Here is a 12,943-nt window from a genome sequence, read left to right as displayed (position 1 = left end):
TACGCACATGAGATTAGTGGATATTTATAGAATTTTGTTTAAATTTTCTAGATTTCGTACCAAGATTTTCAAGGTTTACTTGCATGGTACAATCAATTGCCCTCTTGAATCTTGAATTGCACTTATTTGAATCGACTTGAAAGATTTAAAAAAAAATCGTTTCGTACTGACCGCAAGACGTCCCGGTTACATTCTGCGAAAAGCAGGCCGTGTCGGAAGTACGGTACGATGCAATGGGTACAAAAATGTCACGCTGTTTTTGAGAGAACAAATTCGATTAGAATGATTCAGAAAACATTTTGCTTGTTAACAGTGTGAAGAAATAAATAGTTTTTAAGAAAGGCAGATCCTGCGGTTTCAAAATATTGAAAAATTTTAATACTTTATAAAAAAATCTAAATTTTTCAAATTGTTTAGAATTTTCAAACTATTCAAAATGTTTAAAAATATTCAAATTTTCAAAAAATCTAATGCTTTTAAAAATTTTGTTTACGGTTATGGTACAAAAAGTTTCAGAATTTTGCCTTAAGGCACTATGCTGCGCATTTCTAGTTTTTTTTATATTTATCTGAGTTTATGTAAATGACACTATTCCTATTTGGAATTAACTTATAATGTGCCGCCACTGTCGTGCAGTGGCTTTAATAACCGCACGGCAAGCTACTAAGTAACGGAACGCAAAGCTCTGTTCCTACTACTACTACGCTAGTGGGTAAAGCGCCCGAGGCGAGCAATTCGGTGTTTAATCGCCCCAAATATCTATCACTCGAAATTTTATTAGCGGAATCAAATTGGCTGGAAACACTAATTACGGCACCCGCTAAGATCTCCGCACGTTTTAGTCGGCGTACTAACAAAGATTACTTATACTGCTTATTGGTTTAGAAATGCACCATTAACTTATTATTGACAAAGTTCCATCTATACGAGCGCGATGGTGAATAATTTAAATTGATTAAACAGTGTTGTTTTTGATATTCAAGACATTGATGCTACCTCATAATAAACCTTATAAGTTTACAAATTTCCTTTTTGCTAGTTAAAATACAATATACAGTGATACCCCGCATAACGTACGCCTCACACAACGAACTTTGCTTCACATAACGTACTCAACCTGTGTCACTTGTAATTAGAACTTTGTTGGTCAAATAAGTTCAAAGAGTTGACTTCGCAATTTTTTTCCTCGTTTTGAAAATATGCTTGTTGGAGAAAAACTCACACTTAAATCAGCTCGTTATTTGGTAACTCCCATTCTCCTGCTAATGGTCTCGAGAAAATTTTGGAAATGGATGATCAAAACCGAGGAAGAAAAAATCAGACACCAGATATATAGTGCATAAAGCACTTTTTGATCAATGGTAAGAAGTGCAAGAATTCGGAAACGTTTACTTTTCAAACATGACTAATTCTTTATTATATAAACATACATATTTGTAGTAATGAAATTATTTATTTCCAAATTCTACTTCAACTGTATTCATGATGGTTCATCAGACCTAATAAATATAAAAAATGAATTATCTGCATAATGACAGTTTTTGTGTGAAAGTGGCAACTAATTTTTATCTTCCCGAAGAATAACTTATGGTAACCGCAAAAAAAAAAAAAATGACAATTTTTGCATTTCTCATTTTGAAAAGGTTTCTGAATATTTTGGCATACCTTAAAAAATGGTTGTATCTGTGTGTGTCTGCGGATACAATTTTTGTCGACGATTTCTAGAGCACGGATAAACTGATTTGAATGATTCAAATAACATATAATTTTTATTGACAAAGAGACGTGCTGATCAGCCAGTAAATATCAAATATTTTAAACGTGTTTAAATTTTTCAAAAAATTCAAAGCTTTTAAAAATGTTATATGATGTTACAGGATGTTACAGGTATTTGCCTCAAGGGACGATGCCATGCACCACTAGTTCTTTAAACAATTATATAATCAGCTTATTTATAGGACAATGATCAATTTAATCAAATGCATAATAAAAAATAACAGTGTTAAGCATCAGCGGAAATTTGAAATTTAATTTTTCGTATATCTTAAATAAATCATAAGCCCTTTTATCATTTTTATCTTTTCATAAAAGAGTCAGCTTATACGGCATTTATTCGCATTTTTGCATGAATATTTTTGCAAATAATCTTACATCCGTATGCAAATGCAATATTTCATTCCGTGCATCTATAATTCATCATATTTTAATACGACTCTAATAAATCACAAGTGTCACTTTTGCAGGTAGATTTTTATTATATTCTTTTTTTAATTCTTTTCAATGTTGATTTTAACTATTTCGAAACGCTAGTTGTGTTATTGTAATGATAAAACTGTGCGTAGGTTTTTATTTTATTTTCCGATAAAAACTAACTAGCGTGTAGTGATGTCCATATGATTTGGCATTAGTTCTTCAAAGTCGTAAGAATGATAGTATTAGTAATAGTCGTAAGTTATGTATTTATTTTTGTGTTCGAAAAATTCTATTTACCTAAATCTGATAAAACATTTATACTTAATGGTTGAAAATATCACAATTTTGCCTAATGAAAATAAATGATGCTAGCAATTGTATCCAAGTTCCAAAAGTTCTAAGATACATTAGACTTGTATAAGGACATATATGACAATGTTAGAAAAGTCGTGTAAAATTAGGTGATTAAAATTAATCGTTTAAATTTCTTAAAAATAAATAAATATTGTTTATTTATTCACTTCAAAGAAATATGTTTCTGCTTCATTCAAGCACTGCAGTTTATCGCACTTAACTCATTTTCGTCAAAATGAGGTCGCGACTTATTTACTATTTTTTTATAATAATTATCGCTTCTTATTCACTATTAATTTCATTTTTGTTTTTTCTTTTTTGTTTGCATTTAACTTTTCCAGTCAAATGTTTGTATCTGCTCTTTATTCCACATGCTTCGGTTCTATATACTCAATAAATAAAAAGGAGACTTATCAACAGATATGACAATGTATCTGGTATTTTATTTTATTGAGCAACAACTATTTGCCCTTTCTGTTGTGATTAATATCTAGTACAAAATAATATTGGTCAACTAAATGGTTTTCCTTCTTACAGTGACATATTTATTTTTACTTAGTTAAATCTGTTTTTTTTTATTTGTGAAATCAGTATCTCTACTACTTTCTATATGTGGGAGATGAGGATCCATCCTGGAACCATGTGGTGGCAAGTCTAAAATTTTTACTAGGGACAAGTCCATAGTATTTCAAACATGAAAATATTTTTGGAAATAAATCAGTGAAATAAATAAATTTAAATTATTTTCGAAGATACATATACCCTTTGAGAATGATAATAATACTCTTCTGTTTTTTCCCACGATTTCTCGAATTCTACTGGACCGTTGTACTTCACAATTTTTCGGAGAATCTTCTTTATAGACTTCTAAGACATATACTATCCTCATATCCAAATTTTAATTTTTATTAATTTAAAAATAAATGAGAATCCCCGTTTTGTTAAAAAAATATTTTTGACTTAATCCTAGTATGTTTCTTTACAACATCATTCTATATTGATAATTAATTTTTGAAAATTGAGAAATTGAATGATTGGTAAAAAACTCTTCGATTTTTTAAAGTCAAAAGTCACCATTTTGTCAAAAATTAATTTTTCAACTTATTCTTACTATATTCCATTGCGACATCATATCAGATTAATAACCTTTTTTCGGATTACTAATACTAAGAGGATTGCAATGGTGAGCATTGGTCATGTGAGACTATCACTTTTTGAGACCCTCCTCTCAAACCACTGGTATTTTTTAAAATTAATAACTTTTTTGTTTTATTTTTTTCTGTACTCTTGTAACTCTGATAAAAATTTTACTGAATAACATGATAATATGAGAATTTTTTTATTGCCTTTGACGATGTATTAAGAATGACCTAAATTTCATGTTTCTACACTAGAATACCCCCTGAACATAATGTTAAAACTTCAATATCTTTTGTTATGAGAATAAATGACAAAATATGTAAAACTCCCATTCATACAAAATTATCGTAAAATGAATGTCAGACCGAATATTTATCCAACATTGATATATGAACGAAATCAAAATATCGTTTTGATTCGTCCTGATCAAAGTATTATTATCATCCCTACGTCGCTAAAATACATGCAGTCATTGAATCGTCGCTCACTGTTCTGGGCAAGGACAAAGGACGAGCCTTTTGTCATCGCTCCTATTGTTCCGCAACATCGACACATTGATCTTTTTTACCTATTTTCTATCTATTATCTATTATCTGCGAACGATTTCTATTATTTAACTTCCATTATTTAACTTTTGAATTGAGAACGAGGGCGTCTCGATTAATTTCGCTAAGTTCGTGTAGTATAGTGTGGCTCTTGAATGGGACTCGCAAGTACAACGGTTTGATTAATTGAACGTTTTGCTCAAAAAGCCTCCATCCGAAATGTATTTATTATTTATTCGAATCGGCCTGGCCATTATTCATACACATCCAAGTGTAGACACTCACATTATATATATATATATATATATATATATATATATATATATATATATCTTATAATAAATGGAGCTGTCTTTCAAATGTCCGAATAAAACTCGAAAACGGCTGAATGGATTTGGCCAGTCTTAGTCTTGAAAAATTCGTGCCAATCCAGAGATTGTCCAAAAGGTGAGATAATATTTCAAATCCGCGTAGGAACTTTATATTTTTAATTTGAAAATTTTTGTAGAAGCGTACCTTGAATAAAACAATGGACGGTGGCTAACACGTGAAATGTCAAACGATTTTGACAGATGATGTTCAATTACATTTAATAGATGTTTTTACGTGAATATTATTTAATCATGATTAAATTGTGGTAAGTAGTTTTGTTTGTAGTTTTATTTATAATGTTAATATGAAAATGCAATTTTTGGCATATTTTTCTCAAACACGGTGCTCTGATAGATCTCAATTGTATAATTATATACTCATTAGTATTTATAAAACATTTTCTAGGTTATATATTTTTTTATTTATGTTATTTAAATTCAAACCTAAATTTGGTATCGATCAAAGAGGCATTTTGTCGAATAACATTTTCCCAGTTATAATTTCGTAGAATTTATCGAAGAATAGATAGTAATATATGAAGGTCCGGGGTTAAAAAGGTCCACCAGCGATGTGCCGTGTGTGGGAAAAAGATGTATGAGCAGCTATAATCTTGATTCTTATGACTTTGCTATCTGGAGATAAACTGTAATCTTTGAAAATTCATAATAACAGTATTTTCTTCCGTTGGCAATTTTTTAGCATTAGTTAAAAGTGTAATTATTTTATAAAATACCTTTAAAATTAAAATAAGACATTCAACCTATTTGCCACCTGGCCGTTCCAAGTTAGGGTAAATGGGGTAAAAAGGTCTAGATAACAATTTTTTGAAAGACAGCAAAAAAAGCACATTTCTACAATGATGAAGTAGCTGGCAGTTTTACTGAACGTAGTCAGATATTGTTCGTTTGAAATGTGTTATTTGTGATATGATTGATTTGCTTTTCATAATATAGTTTATATATGCTCAAAGTCAAATTGGACCTTTGTGCCTCACCCTGCTCTACTCTTTACTTTTTAATTTAATTTACTTCAATTCATCGAATGTTACTTGAAACTTTTCAAAAAGCAGGTTAAAGAAGAAATGCCTAATTCATTTTCTATCTGTTCTCGCAGAAATTTGAAAATTTTTATTAGCTCAGTAGTATTATTTACAATTATACACAAAATCCTGAATCAAAAAATAATCTGACAAACTTGAAACGTAATCAATATGTCGAAAGACCAAAAATGACTTGCATTGGATTATACCATGTTTTCAATAGAAAGTGTATAAAACTTCCAGTTTGATTGTATTGATAAAATATAGACAAACTAATGGGGTTCATAGCATTCAAACAACACATCCTTATACACTTAAAGTATTATTATTTTTGATTCTCTAGAAATTGTTTAGAATATACCTTACTTAGCAAAAAACGTTTGCCGGGTCAGCTAGTATATATATAAAATACTTGAAACCTGTATATTTTAGATAAATTGGTTAATGTTTCTATCCCAAATTTTAATTAACTTTATAAGTACTGTTGACAAAAACCTCACGATATGGATTTGTAGGTAATAAATGCAGGTAAACAATATTGGCTTTTTAATTTCCAATATTTTAAATTCATAAATGAATTATTTGCAAACAAATAAGAACAATATTCCTTTTCTTTAGAGCATTCTTTCTCAAAGAGGTCGATATAGCCACCTGATGGGCGTTATAAAATTTCTAACTTAAAATATGAGGTTGCACCAAATAATATAACAACTATATTAACAAAAGTAAATAAACTATTTTTAGGGATTGTGTAAAAATGTATGTAAGGGGACACTGCAAAAATCTTTATCTTTAAAGGAGGTGATGAAAAAAAATAAGTTTGAGAAACGCTGCTTTAGAAATTTCTTAACACATTCGCGGGCAATTGATAGTTGATTTATTTTTAAATTGGTTATGAATCCAAAATTTGATTGAACGCACATTATAGGGGGGTAGTTGCAGGATTATCATAATTTAATCAATATATACGTTGAATGCTATAGCATCCATGTCATGTAATTCGCTTAGATTTTGCGCAATATTTTTGTCCAAGCTATTAGTGGACTACGGGAAAAGATAATAATATGAAAAATTTAAATAATAAGTTAATCATTACTTTAATAGGTATAATAATTACAAGATTATGTAAAATTAAATTATTACAATTGACTTTAAAATTTGAATGCTATAGCATCCACGTCATTTGGCATCACAATAATTCAAATACTATTACGTCCAAATTATTCAGTAATAACTAACTGAAAAAACTATTTGACAAAAAGCTTATGATATAAATTTAAAGAATAGAATATTTGATTCTCATTCCTGATACTCTTTAAAGTTGTAATTTTTTTTTTCACATAAATAAAATATATTCTCCTTTCATTCAAAGTTTTTTACGTACTCTTGTATCCAAATTATTATTATATTTATATAAAATTGCTTTTAACAGAAAACTTGATATATGTAAAGAATCACGTGCCGATACGTCGTAATTAATCTTTTCTGAAAAATTTAAAAATGTTCAAACATTCGTTGCTTATTTAAATAATTAATGTGAGTAAATAATTTCTTTGATCTAATAGTAAATTCTTTAAACATTTTAAAAGAGCTCATTGTTTGTTTACTTTTCAATATATATTTTATTGTCATTGAAATTGTAAATTTCTGCACCTAGCACCTAGCACCTAGCACCTGGTAGATGCTACTTTACATCATTTATTAATTTAATCAAAAGATTGTTTTAATGTTATAATTGTGGCGAACTGCATTATACCACAATGTTATACACGTGGCTTGTAAAAACATAATCGTAGAACTGAAAAGATTCTTTCACAGGATTGCATGTATGTTATGACTTCAAAAAGCTTCAAAAAGACTTTTCAAAAGCTTTTTGTGTTTTTAGGCGCACATACATATATATTATATATATATATATATATATATATATATATATATATATTATATATAGAGTGCAGGTCGATTTTCAACTCAGCTTTGACTATGAGTCAAAATTCATCATAATAATGATTGATGTTATCCAACCAACCTGTGCTAAACAGTAAAAATGCTCTAGTAAATAAAACTTTAATTTTGTATAATTTGTACCGAGTGAAAACTTGGAAATTTTAAATTTGATTATCAACTACATATTTTTAACTTTTATTTCAATCATTATAACTTAAATAGCAAACGTTACTAAATATAATTCTATTAAAGCTTTATCAAATGAGGACAAAAAGCCCGTACTATTTTTTTTTTGTTAGTTTATGAATAAAAATTATCGGATTTTATTAAAAATGAACGATGTTGGTTGAAACATTTACAATTTTCAATATTTTATTAAGTTGTGGTGTCAACTTTACATTGCAAGAACTGCTTTTTTCATTTCACTCAAAAATGAAAGATAGATGCAACATATATATTTCAGAACAATTATATTCAAATAATTTTGGAATAATAATGGAACTATTAGTTGTATTGTATATCTTTTGAATTTTTCTACCTGTTTCAATAATATAATTTGTTTCAGTATATTTATTACTAAGACACATTTTAAATATTTTTTTTCCTCAACATGGAAGAAGATTTTTATAAGCTTGATTTGGAGGATTCAAATTCCTTTTATTTGAAATATTCTATATGTATTAATTTAAATACATTTAATATCAACATCAAACATACCACGTACAATTACGTTTCAATAATAATAATCATTATCCAAACTTAGACATATTTGTTCAGTGAATGTTCAGTTTTCCCGGCTTCAGTTGGTCTCTATTAGATTTTGAGCTGTCGGAGTTTTGATTAGTTTGACATATCTAATATTGTATTTTACGATGAATTTGATAATTAAATCATACAAATTTATAAGAATCATTCAAACATTTTTATAGAAGTGAATCATTAACTACATGAATACTAAGAAATATATGTTAAAAAAAATTATATAAAAATTGCCCAAATGTTGCCCAAAAATTTATGTATGTACTTACTTATGTTTTAAATTTTTTTGGAGTCACTCAAATAAAAATTAGATTTTGAATAAATAAAAATAATTCATCTTTTTCCATAAAAGATTAAAATTTTGAATTCAAATAAAGTACAAAACACATTTCAAGTAATTTTTTTATTTATTTTTTTTTACTTTTTTCATATAGTAATTATAATATACTTACCTTGAAAATTAAGCAAATCGATTTTAATTCATAATTACTAATCAGAAAATTTGCAATATTTACTATTTTAAATTAAGTTTTGTAGGAGCATTATTATAATAAAAGACAAGTTTTTGATAGAAATTTAATATGTGGTCTAAATTTATTTATGGTAAAAAATATTATATTTTTTAATTGTTATCTCGGTCGACAGAATCTGCACCAATACTTCGCAATACTGATGTATTGTATTTTGAATATTGTATTTGTATTTTTTATTGATTGATGAATTACGAATTGCTAATATTTTTAAATGATCTGCCATCTTCATTATTTTTATAAATAGTGAATTTGCATATAGTATATAAAACATTTACAAATACTAGATTCTGTAACATAATAAAATATTTTATGGAGCGTTTTTTCTAATCATTTACTTTACTATTATTATATTCAAATATGAAATATATGCTAAAACTTCCTGTACTGATATTTTTTTTATAAAAGCTGTAATTTTTTTAAAATCTTTCAAAAAAATAGATTTTTGATAATTTTGGAAATGTTTAAAAAATTGATTTATTCCAAAATCATATTATTTACATCTCTGAATTTTTTGAAATTTTGAACTTTTTTTCAAAGCATCGCGCGCTGCGTAGCTGTTTTAGAGACAAAACGTGGAAGCGCGTAAGCGCCGTGTCGCAGTCTTACATATAAACATTGGTACGGAACCATAGAAATGTAAACATTTTATGTGCATATGTCTAATGGCCATTTTAACCTCCAAAGGCATTTTTTACTTTTATTATTGAATTCACAATTTGCAAGATCTGCCTTCTAAACAATTTAATCTGATATTTATTTCGTTAATGCAAATACAATGTTTTTGAATGATTGATATCGGACTATCCTTTCTCTCCAAAGGTAAATTATTATTTATGAAACTATTTGCCAAAAACTAATCTGCACGTCTCCTTATCAATAGGAATAGAATGTTTTTTGAATCATTCAAACAAGTTGATCCATGCGCCCCGAAATCGTCGACAAAATTGTATCCTCTATACATACTCACAATATATACAAAAACACAAAATGTTGAGAAATCTCTGAAACGTAAAATAAAATTTTCATTTTCGATAACTATAACTTAAACGGTAGAGGAAGTTAAAAATATGTATGAAATTTAGTAGTTTTCAAAAATATTTTAGGTGATCATTCTTAACCAAACTATAAAATTTATCTATTGTGTTTATTATACAATTTATATTTGGTATCAAACTTGAAAATTACTGTTTTATAACTTCTACTGTACCCAAGAATCATCATAATATTCTAGAAAGTTTGCTAGATCATAACATAAGAATTTTGATCATAACATAAGATCTATTCTAAGTATATGAATGAGCAAGTTTATTTTCTTATATCAATATTGTCAAGACTTGCATCACTGAATATAGTTCTTAGTTTTATTTTCTATATCGTAAACAATGATTTGAATGAACAAAAAAATGTTTTATTATTATTCATTAATTATGCAACAACAAGGAAAATGGTTCACTTTTGTGAGTGCTATGATTTTTATCAGGTGCAATTTTGTTTCGTAACATAATTTCCATGGCTGGATATATAAACGAAGATCATAAAGTATCCTTAACAGTTCTCTATACATAAGCACGATACTCAGGGATCATGATTTCGCGAAGTAACCAGTGTTTGTTCCACGCGAAACACTCCGTTTCTTTGGACATGTTTATGCATTTTTCAATAGCAAGTTATTTGAGCGCGAACTCGTTTTAACGTCAGTTTTTTACCCTGCCACGGGGTTGTTTTTCCCATGCAACGCACCCCCGAATGTGCATGCACAAATACACAAGTCGTCGCAATAGGCAGAGGGCTACATACGGCACAATAAATTTATTGAATAGTGTCTGCAACAGAAATGCATTGCTACTTGAAAATGCATACTACACACTACATATTCTAACACATATCTGTATTCTCTCGTGCCTCCATTCATATGCAGCAGCGATTGCTAAATAAGTTATAAACGACACGAAAGCCAAAATATTTTTATCTGGATTTATTATTTTTTATTGAAACAATATTGAGAAATAAATCTGTTGAAATATTATATTTCTAACTGAATTGTATGAAACAAATGATAAAAGAAATTCTAATTTCACTTTACTCAATCTATCTGCACTCTACTTAAGGATAAACCAGCTTCGTTTCGAAAAACGACAATTAATTACAAGGTTTTGCTATCATTATTTGTTTGGTATTTTATTTATTAATTGTGTTTAGCTGTTATTTTTTTATCATAATCATTATTATTCGAATAGCAATTAAAACTATTCTCAATTTTCTTTGAGCCGATGAGATGTATTTTCTTCTACTACGACTTTTTAGTAGACAAACCATAGATAAACAAGTACAAGACAAATCATTGGTTGTCCCAATTTTTGCATACTTTTGTGGCGTGATATACACATATTTCAGCTAATGCCTCTAAGACAGAAAAAATGGTCAATTAACTTCCCGTAGGGTAAGTTATAGTAATCGCAAAAAAATCGAAAATGAAAATTGTTATATATCTTTACGTTTCAAAGGTTTTTGAACATTTTGGCATACCTTAGAAAAAATGGATGTATGTGTATGTGGGTGTGGTGTATGTGTCAAAATATTATAGTTTCTCAAAAATCTAATTTTTTCAAAGTAATTTTTTTTCAAAAATGTTAATTTTTTTAAAAGAAAATAAATCTTAGTACGGTAAGTTCCAGCAATTTGCCTTAAGGCACGATGCCATGCACCCTACTATTTTTTTATATATTAGGAAAACCTAGATAATAATAATATTCAAATTCAGGCTCTTATCAAGCTTATCCATTACAAGTATCTAAGGTAATATTTTTTCAAACAAAAAAATCAAATTTTTGTATGTTTTCTCATTTCAAGATTTCCAGATTTCTATTATGGCATACCTTTAAAAAATTGATTTATGTACGTAAGTGTTAGTGTTTTGTATGATTACAATTTTTGTCCACGATTTTGAGAGCAGGAATAACCAATTTGAACTATTCGAAAATCCATCAATTTCTATTCATGGGATGGCTGATTGGTTTTTGATAAAGACAAGTCCAGATATATATAAATCAAATATATAAATGATTCTAACGACATTTTGCTTGTACATATGGAGTGCTACATTGATTTCATTTTTGCAGGCAAGTCCTGGATTTTGAAATTACAGGAAAAATTGTAAAAATTGGCATTTTGTGATTTGCAATGATTATTAAAAATCATTGATATTCATATACATGTAGAAATATAGGTAGACATATGGCAAGTAGACAGGTGAACTAGTAGACAAGTGAACATGTGGACAGGTGAATATGTAGACAGATAGGCAAGTAGACAAGCAGACAAATAGGAAGAACAGGTTGACAGGTAGACATGCAGACAGATAGAAATGTAGGCAAGTGGACATGTAAACTGTGGACATGCATGCAGGTACAGAAGTAGTCAAGTGGACAACATAGAATGGTGAAAACTTAGACAAGTAATCTAAGTAGTTGTCAATCAAAATTTTATGAATTAAATAGATTATTTACACATATCAGGAGGTTCATGCAACTTGCCTTAGAGCAAAATGGCACTTACACCTAGTTTAGTTCTTTGTTATTACGCCTAATCAAAATCCGGTAAAGAAATAAAAATGTCTTCAATTTTATACAATATTAAAACTTGTATATATTTGATTAATACATGTAAAAACAATGATTTTCAACTTTAATATTAAAATTGAGGTAGAGATTGATTTTTTTTTATTATTTTTTATATATTTTTTATTGGGCTCGCTTATATGGATCATTTAGCCATCTACAACATTTCATTTTTGTATTCTATATTTTTTAGAGATTGATTTTATACTCGTATATACACATTTTATTAAAAGTATATGCATTCTATAATAATTAATTTTTATCATTAAGTAGTTTGAAACAAATAAAACAAACTTACAATATACGATCGTATGAAATAAAAATCTGATACTGTTGTTGTCGGAAGTTAGTGAAATATAATATATAGTTTGAAAATTATTTCATTTAAGATACATGATAATACTAAGGTATAATAAACTAAATGAGCTTAAAAAACATCAAGAT

The sequence above is a fragment of the Ctenocephalides felis genome, unplaced genomic scaffold, assembly GCF_003426905.1.
Source record: "Ctenocephalides felis isolate EL2017-DRISC unplaced genomic scaffold, ASM342690v1 CF-g0.4_SCAFFOLD_01492, whole genome shotgun sequence".
In the NCBI taxonomy this organism is placed as follows: Eukaryota; Metazoa; Arthropoda; class Insecta; order Siphonaptera; family Pulicidae; genus Ctenocephalides; species Ctenocephalides felis.
This window is presented reverse-complemented; position numbering follows the sequence as displayed.